The 13,984-nt window shown below is 51.3% G+C and overlaps 1 protein-coding gene across 2 annotated transcripts in view; it reads right to left on the bottom strand.

The window, feature by feature from the left end:
* LOC142416257 (ankyrin repeat and fibronectin type-III domain-containing protein 1-like) overlaps positions 1-12,409 on the bottom strand; it is a 257,068-nt gene extending 244,659 nt beyond the window's left edge. Inside the window, exon 1 of one of the 2 annotated variants that reach the window (XM_075515582.1) lies at positions 12,373-12,409. The gene's annotated coding sequence lies outside the window, so the exon portion shown is untranslated. Of the gene's footprint in view, positions 1-11,142; positions 11,189-12,372 lie in introns of those variants that run through there. The other variant, XM_075515581.1, reaches the window with a different exon arrangement.
* Positions 12,410-13,984: the final 1,575 nt, after the last annotated feature.

Raw genomic sequence — 13,984 nt, 5'->3', positions numbered from 1 at the left:
CTCAGATACACACTCAGCTGATCACGGACTACTAGTTTAGCACATCCTGAGCTCGTCTATGTACACACAGTGCACATACTCCCACTCTACTCACAAAACCCTCCTAAGTCTATGGCAAGACATTCCCCCCCCAACTTTGCTGTCACTGGATTTGGCCCCAGGTAATCCCTCTGATTATGCCAAGCCAAGTTACTCACACTTAAGCCTTTTTCCCAGGATCAGACCTGTTGCAATTGTCACTTCTGCAGGAGGATTTCTAGTTGTGCTTGAATTTTAATGCCCCAATAAAAAGGAGAGTTTATGACCCTTTAAAGCTGTAATCTTATCTGCACTGGGTGTGAAGGATACGCTTCATGTTTGCGATATGGGTGGAGGTAAGATTTATGATGTTCTTAAACTGTATACTTCCCTGCTTTTAAGTGTCTAGGTTTTATAAATGATGCAGCACGCGACAGCACCCCACGCCGCTATCCCCCAGCAACCCTCACAGCTTGTCTCAGCTGTTGGAAATTGCCCATCTTGCCCCATCTGCTTGGTGTAGATGCACAGAAAAATTTCTTCCAAGTTTCAAAGGAGTGGAACAGAAAGACTACCAAATTCAAAGCAGCAGACGTCAGTCGATGAACAGTGGCTGACACCCAACATCGTTGGGTTTCAACTTGTGGTGTTCCAAAAGGGGATGGAAGCAGCACCCTCACACCCACCGTGTACCAGCACCTCACCCTCCCCTCCAGCCAACAGACTGCTGTCAGGCATAGGGCTTTCTCTAATGCTATCCATGAACGAGAAGCAAACTTGGCTTCCAAATACCTTATGCCATCCCCGCCCTTGAGAAAGGCGTACTCCTACACCTTGCCACACCACCTCACATTCAGAGCATGCTCAACTCCCTCAGTATTTCTATATACCATTTCTGTATACGCTCCTACCAGGTGTCCTGTCCCAAGGGATGGTCTGGAAGGACAGAAGTCCCTGCACCAGATCCCAAAGCACTTGGTGAGGCTGCCAGGACTTTACTAGACTCCACACACGGCTGCAGTATCAGTCCCCTGGACAACGGGTTTAGAGCCCATCACATGCAGCCACCTGCCAGCATCCGCCTGCATCACGGGTGGATACCAGCATCATGCAGACTGCAAGACCGTCACAAGCATGGGGCACAGGACTGGCAGAGGTGACAAAGCCCTTCAATTCCCTGGTTGTGAAAGGCCAGCCTTGTCTCTCTGCCAAGCACTTCAAGATCTGAACCTGAAAAGCAGAGCAAGAAAGGACCACACGTAATGCAAAACCTCAAGTTTCACAGAGCTCTTTCCTCAGGGAACTATAAATACAAACACCACGAGTGTTTTAGCCAATACACCTCCGTATTTGCCCAATGCCTAAAGACAGATGAATAAAAGATGAATAAAAGACAGACTTAAGATAAAAAGATTTCATAAGATTTCAGACAAAACACCAGTGAGGCACTGTTGCCACACTGAAACAATACAGCATCAGCAGGCACACGGGGACCCAGACTGCCAGCACCACAGCAGGAGCCCATGCCCATGTGGTTGCCGTCCCCTTACCAGCCCCAGGGATGGATGTTCAGATCACATGCACCAGTTTGTCCATGCCCATGACCACTGTCCCCACAGCCCAGCAGAAGCCACCCCAGAGGACTGCACTAGCACGGGCAAGGCAATTACCAGAGGTGAGTGCTAGCACTCTCAGAAGGTGAGGTTTGCAGCAAGCACCTCTGGAGCCTCCTCCAAAACTTCCCCAAATATCAGACCATGGGGCATTCCCAAGCTCTTTGCACTGAACGGTGACACAACGGGTTGTGACCCTCATGTGAAGTCTGTACAGCAGCACCCCAGAGCCGGGTCTGTCTCTCCACACAGGCAGGCAATCCATCACCAACAACAAAATCTACTCCCTCTACATGCTCTGTTTCTCCAAGAAATGCTCCTGACTGATTCCAACTCAGTTACAGAGCTCTGGCTCCCTCTCCCCTACAGCCTGTTTTCAATCGTGTTAAAAGGGCAAGTAATGCAGAAACAAATCTGCACTAAAGGTCAGGTAGTTTCCCCCACCCTGCAAGGCTGAAGAAAGCCCCTCCAGCTTGCTGGAGAGGGCTCAGCACAGCAGAGTCCCTTCTCCAGCCACAGCCATCTCACCCTCACACACTGACAGCCACCCACCTCAGCCCCAAAACAGGCAGGCAAGGCCAGCGCCGGCTGAGCCACAACTGGGAACCATGTGCCACCACACCATGGGGTAGCCCACACTGGGAGATGGCCATCACTCCAAAGCATCACCATTGCAGAGTTTCAAACTGCCTCTCTGTTCTTCTGAACACACTGGGGCCCCCAAAACTGCCCAACAGCATCACACCAGCACGAGGACTGGGTAATGTGCCCAATCCACCTAGGGCACTCTGCTGGGGACTGCCATGGCAGCCCCGTTCAGCGTCTCTTCCCCCCTCCTGCAAGATCTCCCCTGTGCTCTCCCCTGCCACATGGGCAGCAGCCATGACTGCCAATTCAGGGACATTAGCTGACCACAAAAAATAAAGAGCAAGACCACTGCTAGGAACTGCTGCCCACCCTTTTGCTTTCTCTTCCAAATCCCACTCACTTGGTTTGAGAAAATAACGAGCTCACCCTTAAGGTCTGCTCTTCCCCCCCAATAAACTTGTTCTTCCCAAATAGAAACGCACCACCCTGAGCAATCCAACTGCCAGATATGTGCAGAAAACAGAGCAACCTCAAGCCAAAGCAAACAGCAGCAGCAAGCAAAACAGCACGGGACTCATCTTCGAAGTTGAAAGTTTGAGCACAGGGACTCTGATACACTGAGGTTTGGGACAAGCAATTTCCTCCCTGAGCTGGAGATGCCACAGCCAGCATTCGAGGACCAGCCCTGAGGAGCTGCAAACCAGAGCAGGTGCATAGAAGGGCTCGAACAGGGAACGGAAAAGCCAGACCTCGCTCACGCTCCTCCAGAAACGCTGGTCTGATGGATGGCGACCACAGCGAAGCCCCAGCCAGTCCCTGCACTGCGAGATAAGGAGCTGGGAATGGCACAACCAAAGCTTCCCACCAGAGGCAGAGCAGGGCGCTGCTGGGAGCAGGGCCATCAGCACAGACCTGGGAGGGCAGGCTTGGATCTGGATCCAGAGACACCCGTGGGTCCCCATGGCTTGGGAGCACACAGGGAAAGGAAGCTAGTGGGGAGAAAACAGTCATTCTCAGAAGATTTGGCTTCAGCTGACGCCAGCCTCACAAGGTCAATGCTCTGGCAGGGACTGGGAAGCTTCTGAGATGATGTGTGCTATTTTAATTTTAAAATGTTGCTGGAATGGCTCAAAAGAATAGTCCAACACTATCCCCAGCAGAAGGGCAAGTTAGCATGCTGCACCCCAAATCAGTCCTAAATCAGACCCTCATTCCCCTGACTTTGGCACACAAGCAGCAGGGGCTTGCTGCGAGTGGAAACACACGTTTTCCTGCAAAGGCCACACTGGATTTTCCCCAAGGAGTTTCAGTCCTGTCTGGCTTGGTAAACCAAACAGGAGCATGACCTGCTTGTGCTCACCTGGGTACTGCAACAGGGAAAGTTACACAGCAAAAGATGACTGTCCAGAAAAGATGAAGTGCAAAACACATGACTGCAAACCCAAGTTACCACTTCCAAAAGAAAGCAAAAAGCCACAAGATGGTTTTTACCCCCAAAACTCACACCAAAATGATATAACATACTGTCTTTCCCTGAAGCTCTGGATCCTGTTGCAGCCCTGCCCTCAGAGGAGGCACCAACAGCGGCAGAGATGGCCCCACAGTGCACACCCACACCACAGAGACAAGACAAGCTTTACCATGGTTGTGGTGCAGGGTGTATTTAGCATATTTTTATCATATTATGTATTTTTGTCCAATTCATTTCACTACAAAGTGAAAAGAGTTGGAAAGATATACTTAAGCTGCAGAAGCAGGAGTGGTTAAAAAAAAAATAAAAGATCAAAGGTCCGTCATTTAAAATTAATTAATTCAAACCTGAACTATTAACATAAATTAAAAATTCAAACCACATACAGGGCTACATTTCTTTCCAAGTAATTTTCAAGAGCCTCTAGTGCTGCAAGATAAGTTAATCGCACATTCCATTAATTTGCAGCATGCACAGTGGAGGTTAACCTCCACTTAATTACAACTAATTTTGATTTTGCTGGAATAGGGCAAGCACAGTTTATAAGAAATCCTCTTGCCATTATACCTCACAGGAAGGGAACAGTAGCTCTTTATGCTGCCTCTTCCCCTCTCCCTACACACACACCATCACCCTGCCGCCCCTCTTGCAGCCCCTCCTGCAGTCTCAGCTGGAAGAGCAGAGGCGTTTCACAGGGGACCACGGCTGCTGAGGACGCGGTGGCAATAGAAAGAAGAAAGCATACGATATGACTTCCGCAGCATTCCTGCTAAGGGGAATGGAGAGGCACATGGACACCAAACAAACGCCAGAGCCACTGGAGAAAGGGTCACAGAGAGCTGATGGACCAGACGCACGTTGCGCCCCAGTTTGCCTGCAAAGTAACGCAGGAAAACCAGTGCTGAACTGTGCTGGAGTTGCGCCACGTGTGCAAGATGTGACAGCCAGAGAGGAGGGGAAGGGCTGTCCCAAGGCTGGGACAGCCCTTCCCAAGCAGCCTGCAGAGCCGGATGAAAACTCGCTGCCCTCCTCTCTCCCACCCAACGAGGCTTTAAGCTGAACCTGCATCCACTGGAGCTCCAGCGGCTCTGAGGGTGGCCAGGTCCAGTCACAGTGCGACTCCTCAGCTATTTACACACATGTCCTTCCAGACCAGCCATTCACCCTTTCAGCAGCTTGATGCTACCAGAGCACACAGCTGCCTGGTCCCTGTTAAATCCCCGCCATGCCAGCTTTGCCCCTAGTCCTCACCCACCAAACCGGCCCCAACCAGGAGCCAAGGACTGGAGTCAGAGCCCGAGAAGGCTCACGGCCTGCGTTCATGTGCCTCCAGCTCTGCCACCAGCCATGCTCAAAGCCTTCCCCTGCATCCTGCCTTCCTCTCTGCCTCTTCCCCAGTCTGGCCCAGTTTCCAAAACAGTTTCATGCACACTTTTGGTTTAACCTATGCAAAAAACACAACCAAAAAAAGAAAAAAACCCACACCACAAAAAAAAAAACAACCTGCCATACTACAGGGTGGCCTTCAGCTCAATTAACCCAAATTGATGCAAACCATAATTCAAAGAGAGTTAAAGACATCCACCCTAAATTTTTTTAAATTTGCCTAAACCAGTTTAAAGACTTAAATCCCCGTCCTATCCAGGGCTCCTCTGGAAGTGGAAAGTTTTGCTGCAGGGTCACAGGGGGTTGCACTTCTACCGCCCTGGACCAATGCCACCCCCTGGAGCCCCCCAGTCCAGCAAAGCAAGCATCCCTGGGAGCTGCAGGGGCACCCACACCTGCCTTCTCCAGGGATTAATGCCAGCCCCGCTGCACCTGCCTGAAATCACGCCCAAATCGCTAGCTCAGCCTGCATTCACAGGGCACAGTCGAGGTTTCGCTCACACCCAGCGGAGGGTAAGGACCGGCTCTCAGGGACACGGGATCCTCCTCTGGTGACAGCTCTGTTAAACACTGACTGCCTCGTGCAGGACAGCTTGGCCGCCATGCAGCAGGCTGCCAGCCCGGGGACAATGCCCTGCACGCACAAGACAGAAGTGCCCATTTGCCTTCTTACTACCTTCAATCTGAACTTCTCGCCCCATCCCCACCAGCACCACTAACAACACCTCCTGCCACCACCAAGCCAAGTAAACTGGTGACTTCATCACGGCTTCCTTCACCTAAATTGTCTCGGGAGACCCTGCTGCTGCTTTCCAGTGGGCGCAGCATCCTCCGAGCACAGCTGCACAGCCCCCACTTCCTTCCTCTCCGCAGACCTCTGGTTTGCATCCACCGCTCCAAGCCCAGCACAGTTTTAACCTCAGCCTCTCCTCCACCAATATTAGCTCCACAGCGATGCTTGCATGCTTCGGGACAAGCAAAACCAGTAAGCAACTGGTACCCTTCCCTGGGGTCCTCCTCTACAGTGCTTCCACACACAGCAAGAAGCTTCCAGGGGCTCTTCAGGGTCAGTGGGACAGTGGGACCCTGAAGAAGGTCAGACTGGGAAGAGAACAGGCAGGGCAGGAACCATCACCAGCCCAGGCTGAAGCCCAGAGACAGGCAGCATCATCATCGCCACTCTCTGCTCCAGAATCAGAAACTTCCCATAGCATCAGGCAGAAGCACATTTGCACCCAAGTCCCCTTGTCCACAGCACCCAACAAATGTGGGATGGCATCAGCATGCCAGGGTGGCAAAGCACGGCCAGCCGGGGAGGGAAAACACCTGTGACATCTGCAAAAACCCTGGAATATTTTGCAAACAGATACTCTGAATCCTTCCATTATATTTTTCTGTGAGGCATAGCAAAAATATGCTGGAAATAATTTTATTTCAAGCTTTTTGAAGGACCAGATTGCCCAGTCTGTTCCAGTAGAATTTTCTAGGCAGAGACACACTCCCCAACGCCATCCCCAGCAAGCAAGCTGGTAGCACGTTCCTGAGGCTTCCTCTGACCCTGGCCAGGGCTCAGCAAGGACAATTAAAGCAAATATATTTTGACCAAAATTAGCCCTTCGCTTTCAGGCTCATCTGGTAGCTTTTACCAGGTCTGCTTTCCCAGCCCAGAGCTAAGCCATCAATGGAAGCATCACCACTGATTTTGAGGGACTTTGGCTCAGCGTACAAATTTTAACGTACATCTGCCCCCTCGCACAGGCCAGCACTGCAGGCCAAAACTGTTCTTCAGACCGTGCTTTTATCCTCAAAACACTCCCCAAGTTTCAGCCAGGCTGCTCTCTTTGAGCCAGCACATTTCACTCTCAAAAAGAGGCATTTCCACATCTAGCCATTGTTTAATCTCGCTTTGCTGCTGTTGGTTTGGGAGCCGTACGCACGGGGCGGCTGCATCGCGTGGACCAACAGGCAGGGCTGAGCGCACCAAGAGCCAGATGCTCCGCAGGAACAGCGGAGTTATCGACATGTATTTGGGATGCTCCTTAAGAGTTGAAGGGGGACGGTTTCAATCAACCTAATACAAGATGGCCCACAGACCACAGCATCATGCACAGTGTTTGTTACTTTTTTAATTTTTAGGTTTTGTAAGCTTTAACAGCTCTATTTTCCCCTTAATTGGTGCAATTGTTTTTAACCCTGCTCCTGGAGCCACGTTGCTATGGTTACCCCGCACAAGCCTCAGCGAGTGAGGTGTATTTTTAGAATTGCCAAAATACACGTCTCTAACAGAGCTTTTCTGTACAGAGCTTTCCTTGTTCCGTGACACAGGAATTAAGGGCATTCAATGGAATTAAAATGTGGGAAATTCAAAACCGATTAAAGGAGAGGCCCATGGTGCAGCTGGAGCGCAGCTCAAGCCCCCACAGGTGGACCTGGCTTTCCCCCACTGCCTGGAGGCAGGTCCAGGGCACAGCTGAGGCTACGGCCTCACCAGGACCACAGGACATGGTGGGACAGCCGAGATGACCCAGTGCTGCAGCGGATGAACATGGGCTCTGTAGGACAGTGAGGAGGAGGAGTTGCTTGGAGTGCATGGGGCTGTGCCTTAGGGCAGCCAATGAGCCAGTTGAGAGCTTAAGGCTCAGGGTTGGGGGAGAGATCAACACAGGCGACATTGTGGTTGGTGTCTGCAACAGACCATCTGATGAGGACAAAGTGGATGAGACCTTCAGACAACTGGAAGAAGCCTCATGTTTGCAAATCCCGGTCCTCATGGGGGACTTGAACTACTCCGATATCTGCTGGAGGAACAACACAGCAGGGCTCAAGCAAGCCAGGTGGTTTCTGGAGACCACTGACGACAGCTTCCTGACACAGGAGAGCGAGGGGCCAATGAGAGGAGACACTCTTCTGGGCCTAGTACTTACAAACAAGGAAGAATTGGTCAGGGATGTGAAGGTCAGGAGCAGCCTTGGCTGCAGTGGCCATAAGATGGTGGAGTTCAGGATCCCAAGAGAGGTGAACAGGACAACTAGCCGGCAGACCACAGCCCTGAACTCCAGGAGAGCAGACACTGGCCTGTTCAGTGACTGGCTTGGAGGAATCCCATGGGACACAGTCTTGGAGAGAACAAGAGTCCAGGAGACCCAGTTGACCGTCATGGATCATGTCCTCCAAGCTCAAGAACAGTCCATCTCCACTTCCTGGAAACCAAGCAGCGGTGGCAGGGCGCCTGCACGGATGAGCAAGGAGCTCCTCACTTATCTCAGACATTAAAAGGAAGTACACAAAGGGTGGGAGCAAGGGCAGGTGACCCAGGAGGAATATCAAGTCACTGAGTCTGTCCCAGAGGGTTGTGCTGCCATTCAGAAGAACCTTGACAGGCTGGAGAAATGGGCCAACATGAATCTCACAAAGTTCACCAAGGACAAACATCAAGTCCTGCACCTGCCCCTTCCCTGCACCCACACCAGTCCTTCTGAGCCCAGGCACTAGACCACCAAAAAGTCACCTTACAACACCAGTATGTAGCTTTTTGTCTGTTCAGCTCCTTGAATCAAGTCACCGCAGGAGGAAAACCAGAGTGAAGGTATGGGAAGGAGCAGGGGGGCCACCACAGACAGCAACTCAGCTATCGCAGCCTCAGTCTGTCAGGAGCTCTCATGACACAGACCAACAGCAGCAGAGGAGCAGGTCCACACAGCAGTCAAAGCTCTGAAGCTAGATTTGCATCCTACAGACACAGCATCGGCTGCACAAACTCATTCGATCATTTCTTCCCACTGGTTCTTATTTAGGGAAGAGTCCATTAGATTGCATCTCCAACACCTCACGCAGGTGGTGCTGGAAGCACACTCAGCAAGACTCATGTGTACTCTGGACAAGTGATACTTTACTGTTTATGACCAGTTGGACAGGCAAACCTTAAAGTGCAGAGGTCGCAGCCTGCAAACTGCCTCACTTCCAATAACCCTGGCATTCCTCCAAGAGAGAGACACTACCCAACATCAGCTCCTTCAATTTCAGGGGAAAAAACACATCTGAACCGAGCCAGAAGAAAATACTAGGAAGGAAAGGGAAAGAACAGCAAGAATTAGCAATATTTTAGCTGAAGTCAGCAAGTGGATTAAGGGGAGGGAAAGCTGGGGGCTCCAGCATGAACTTGTCCTTTTCCAGAAAGTCTCTCACAGAAAAGGACAACTTCAATATAAGCTGCTGAGCTGCGTGCACTCAAAGAGCCCGACCCAGGATCCTGTGAGGACCCATCAAGGAGAAGGGAGAGCACAACAAAATGGAGGCCACAGTGCCAGCAAGAGCTGTGCCCTGCACCAACTCCACAGTGCTGCAGCTCTGCTCTCCCTCTATCCAGCTCCCAGGGAGCGGCCAGGCAGACACTGGAGAAAAACCACTCACCTCCAGCATGTGTAGGATGGTCAGGTTCAGCCTGACTTTTGACCAGAAGGTACATTCTGACTTAGTTTACAGGTATGGGCCTACCAAGAGAGTCCGAGGGTACAGTAGGTCCTGCGGTCTCACAGCCCACCCTGTGTTCCCCTGGACAAGGCACAGGGAAAGCTGCCTGCTGCTGCCCATCATCACAGCTCTTCTCTTGCTGTGCAGCAGCTGGATACGCAGAAGGCACATGCATGACCATCACACCTGTAGGGAAAAGCATGGCCCGCTGACAATCATTTCTCCTGAGCCAAGTCACCACCACAGCAGTGGCTCTCAGTACCCAGCCTTCTCAAGCTGCATTCAGCCCTGCCCATCCATCCTGGCCACCACAGGTTGCCTTTTCAGGAACGTACCACTGACATCAGAAAAAAAAACCCAAAGAAACAATACCAGAGGCACAAATAGCTATGAGGGTATTTACTGTTTTAGAGAGTGGATGTATTTGACAGTCCCTGGGGTCTTGACAATTTATGTAGACTAAAGAAAGGAAGAGTTCAGAGACACCTAGCATGCTGCATGTCAAATGGGATCGTAAAAAATGAAGACAGCAGCATCAGAGTCCAAATATGTTCCTGCTGCTAACGCTTCTCTGAACACCCCTACAGACAGCTCTTCACAGAGGAGCCACGCTATGGACCGTGATCGTTCCTGGCTGAAGCTGGGTTCTGCCAGCGTCACTCCAGGGGCACTGTGCATCTGGAAAGATGCCTTCCCAAAATAATCTGCACAATTCATTTCAGAGTCGGAGAAGTCTGCCAGCAGCTATACTTGTGGTGTCCCATCTCTTTCATAAGGACACAAGTAATTATTGAGCACTCTAGCTATTAAAACTGATTGGAGCAAAACAAACTAATTTTGTTACAAGGCAATGATGTGACCTCGTTAACGATGTGAATAACTCGCTAACAATATTTTTCTCTTACACAGTGATGTCTTTCATTAGATCTCAAGCTGTTTTATAAAGGAGCTCAGTACATTCCTATAAACCCATTTCACATAGGAGGAAACCCAAGCCAACATCCGCATATCCAAGGCGCTGTTCCCTGGGAAGCAATCTGCATCCAATGCTGTAAGCGAGCATGAAGAAACACCACCTGGCCCAGCCAGAAACAATAGCTCGAGGTGCCGGCGTGGGTGTGTGGAGCAGCCTTCCCCGTGCCTCTTCAAAGCAGGCGCCAGGACAAGCAGGTACGCCCCAGCCAAAGCAGATCCCTGCCAGACCTGCACAGCAGGTTTCCTCCTCCTTAATCACAAACCCATGTCTCAGCTCTTCTTTTTAAATGAAGAGAACAACTTTGGACATCCAGACTCAATGTAAAGCCTCACAGCAGTTAGAGTTGCTATCCTGGTGACATTTCACACCGTAGTTATTAACCCCAAGAAACACCCTGTTGAGCTGACCAGCAGCTCCCTAAAGCTCTCTCACACCTCCCCTCTCAATAGACATCAGCCACTAAATAGAACTACCAGCTGCCCTCGAGTCAGTCCTGACCTCCTACATGAGGGACCAGCACACTGGCAAGAATCCTTCCTAATTACCTCCATGAAGAGCCACCTCCCCAGATTATGTTTTTCCCTTTGGGAGGATTAGCGTACTTAACATGGTAATCTCACCTCAGCGTAACGCGCAGAGACTGCCGGGAGTCCCAAACAGGGGTACCACCCGTGTCTGCTCAGCACGTACCAGCTTCAGAGCCTGAGGAACGAGCTGCCCCAGCAAGGGCGTCTCTTCTCATGCCTGAGAAGGAAAGTGTAGGGCCTGTCAGGTTTCAGGGACAAAGCAGATGGAAGACCCCCTTGAATGACACCCTAAGAGCTGGGACACGGATCCTGCTGCTCAGGAAGGAGGGGGGCTGGGATCCCAGCAGGCAGCAGCAGGCAGATTGGGAAGCAGGCTGTGGCACAGGGAGGGTTTAAACACTCCTCACTCGGCATCAGCTGAGTGCCTGATTTAACCCACCTGGCATCACCGAGTCATCTGCTCACGGGGATGTGTACCACCACCTATGACAGTCACAACACAGCTCCTGCTTCAAGACCAAGCGGAGGTTTTCCTCTGTGCTTGCAACAGTAGGGACAAAATGACCTCAAGGTACTGCTGCCACATAACACACACACCCTCCCGCTCCCCCCACCTCCACCACCCCACTCACCTTTCCCTCTGCCCTGCAGCCAAAAGACTCCCAGCACTTGCTAATCACTGATTAACAAGGTCTTACAGCTCTGCTCTTGGGGGGCCTGGGAAAAACAGTTCCCCCATCTCAGAGATTAGGAAAAGCCTGCACAGAAGAAGGAGATGACTCCGTCCGTGGTTCCCCATGGAGCTACAGGCATGTCTGGAGCTCAGGCACTCCAGGCAGATCGCTGGCCACCTGCAAACACACATGGCATTGCAGGGTTGCATCTAGTAGGGCAGACTGTGTGCCTGCATCTGCTGTGAAGTTATGGGGATTTTTTGTGTGCATGCACCTTACAGTCCCCAACCAAGTCTGATACTCAGGTTAATAAGCGGTACTGATACACTCAGCTTATGACCCAAAAATGCATTTAAGGAAGACATTAGTCCAGTTTCCCCTCTGTACTCTACTGTTGGAAAGGGATATTTTTGCATCAAAATAGCAGAGAAAATAAGTCGTCCAATCTCAGAAGCTTGAGCACAGCTAGAAGGCAACTGCACTCTTCCCAATGTAATGACACACCAGTATATGGCAAAGAGGGGAACTTGCAAGTGAAAGAAGCAGAACAAATATCTCGGAGGGACTTCTGGGGTCTCCTGTCCTGTTACACTCTTAACACTCTACAAACACTAAATACAAGACAGGCAGCTGCCCTGCTGACTCTTACCCCTTGCAGGCTCACACGTGTGGGCAGCTCTCCTGGTGTCACTTTGGATGCTCAGAGAGGCAGAGACGTCCTCTGCCACAGCTGAGTCTGCTGCACAACACGAGCACATGAGGCAATGTTGTCACCAGATACCTCCTGTAAATAAAAACAGAGCGAGAACAGGGTTTTATACTGCATACATCTACATCACATGTCCCCAAAACCAGGCTAGGTACTGGCACCACAGTGACTCACAGGTATGCACAGGGTGTTCATCTGGGTGCTCCATAACCCACAGGAGGAAGAGGGACAAGTCCTTAGGAGGACAGGCAGGTTGCTGCCTCTTGTTTGGGAGAGAGTTTATGAAGGCTAACCCTAAAGCGCCCAGAGCAGGGACAGCACAGACATTATGCCCCCAAGAAGCTAAAGGAACAGTAAGGGAAGAGATGACAGCTCAGTGACAGCTACATCGATGCACACAGAGCAATGCTGCATCTGCCAGCACACTGTTCGACACAGCAGGACCAGACCCCAATGGCCAGTCACCACTGCCAGTGGGAATGGCATCAGAGGAGCCCCAGGGACCATGGGGCTCAGGACCAAGCAGTCCTCAGCCTCTGTCATTTTAGCATTTCATTTTTCCCCTCAAGCTACTTTTCAGTCACCGAAATCCTTCTGTAAGTCTGGAAGCCCTTGTGACTTGGTGTCTCTCCACGAGCTTCACAGCTATCAAAAGAAAACAATTCTCCTAAATTCTCCTGGTTCCCCTTTTCAACTCTGCTGTCATGCGGACACAGACTCTCTGAAGCAGAGGATCTCAGCCCAGGACCCAAGCCTTGTTTCACACTAAATGAGCTCTGCCAGACATCCAAAAAAAGATCACATTGGTCATTCTGCTTCAGAGCTAGAACTCACCATTTCTCAGCATGGAAAATTACATTTCCTACATGTAGCTAACGCATGAAAAGCTTTCAAAGGTCAAAAAAAATGAAGCCATCAATTTATCACAAAAAGTAACTTCGTATTAAAGCTTTTGAAAGCCTGGGCTCTGTAGTGCAAACACTCCACCTAGAGCAAGCTGTGCCAGACCCGCTCGCCCAGGGCTGCGAGCAGCAGCAGGCAACTCTCAGCATCGCCGCTGCAGCCCAATCGGGCTACACACACATCCCATACCCCCGAACGTCAGCCATCGCTCCAAAGGGGACCCAAGCACAAGACCATCGGTGGTACAATCCCCGCTGCCTGTGCAGGGTGTCTTGGCAGAGCGGACCCTAACTTCCCAGAGAGGGGGGGCCTGTGCTCTTGCACTGCCTTGGCACCGTCCTGGAGCGAGGTCAACCATGGGGTGATCCCAGCTGGCCGCATCCTGTCTCCTGCCCTCAGTGACAACACATGGCTGAGCAAAGCATGGCTTGAACGGCATCAGAGCACCCAGAAACACTGCCAGCCCTTTGTTCAGGGAGGAAGAGGAGCAGCAAGGGAGTCAGATGGCCCCAGGTGCAGAGGTCCCTCTCCCGTGCCGCCCAGCAGCCAAAGGGAAGGAGAGACCACCGTAACTGGTTCCACCCGAGTAACAGCATCCACCTCACCCTGTTACTCTGCCTGGGACAATTTAGTGCCACTGAAGTGTCAC

This window comes from Mycteria americana, chromosome 12 (genome assembly GCF_035582795.1).
Source record: "Mycteria americana isolate JAX WOST 10 ecotype Jacksonville Zoo and Gardens chromosome 12, USCA_MyAme_1.0, whole genome shotgun sequence".
Classification (NCBI taxonomy): Eukaryota; Metazoa; Chordata; class Aves; order Ciconiiformes; family Ciconiidae; genus Mycteria; species Mycteria americana.
This window is presented reverse-complemented; position numbering and strand designations above follow the sequence as displayed.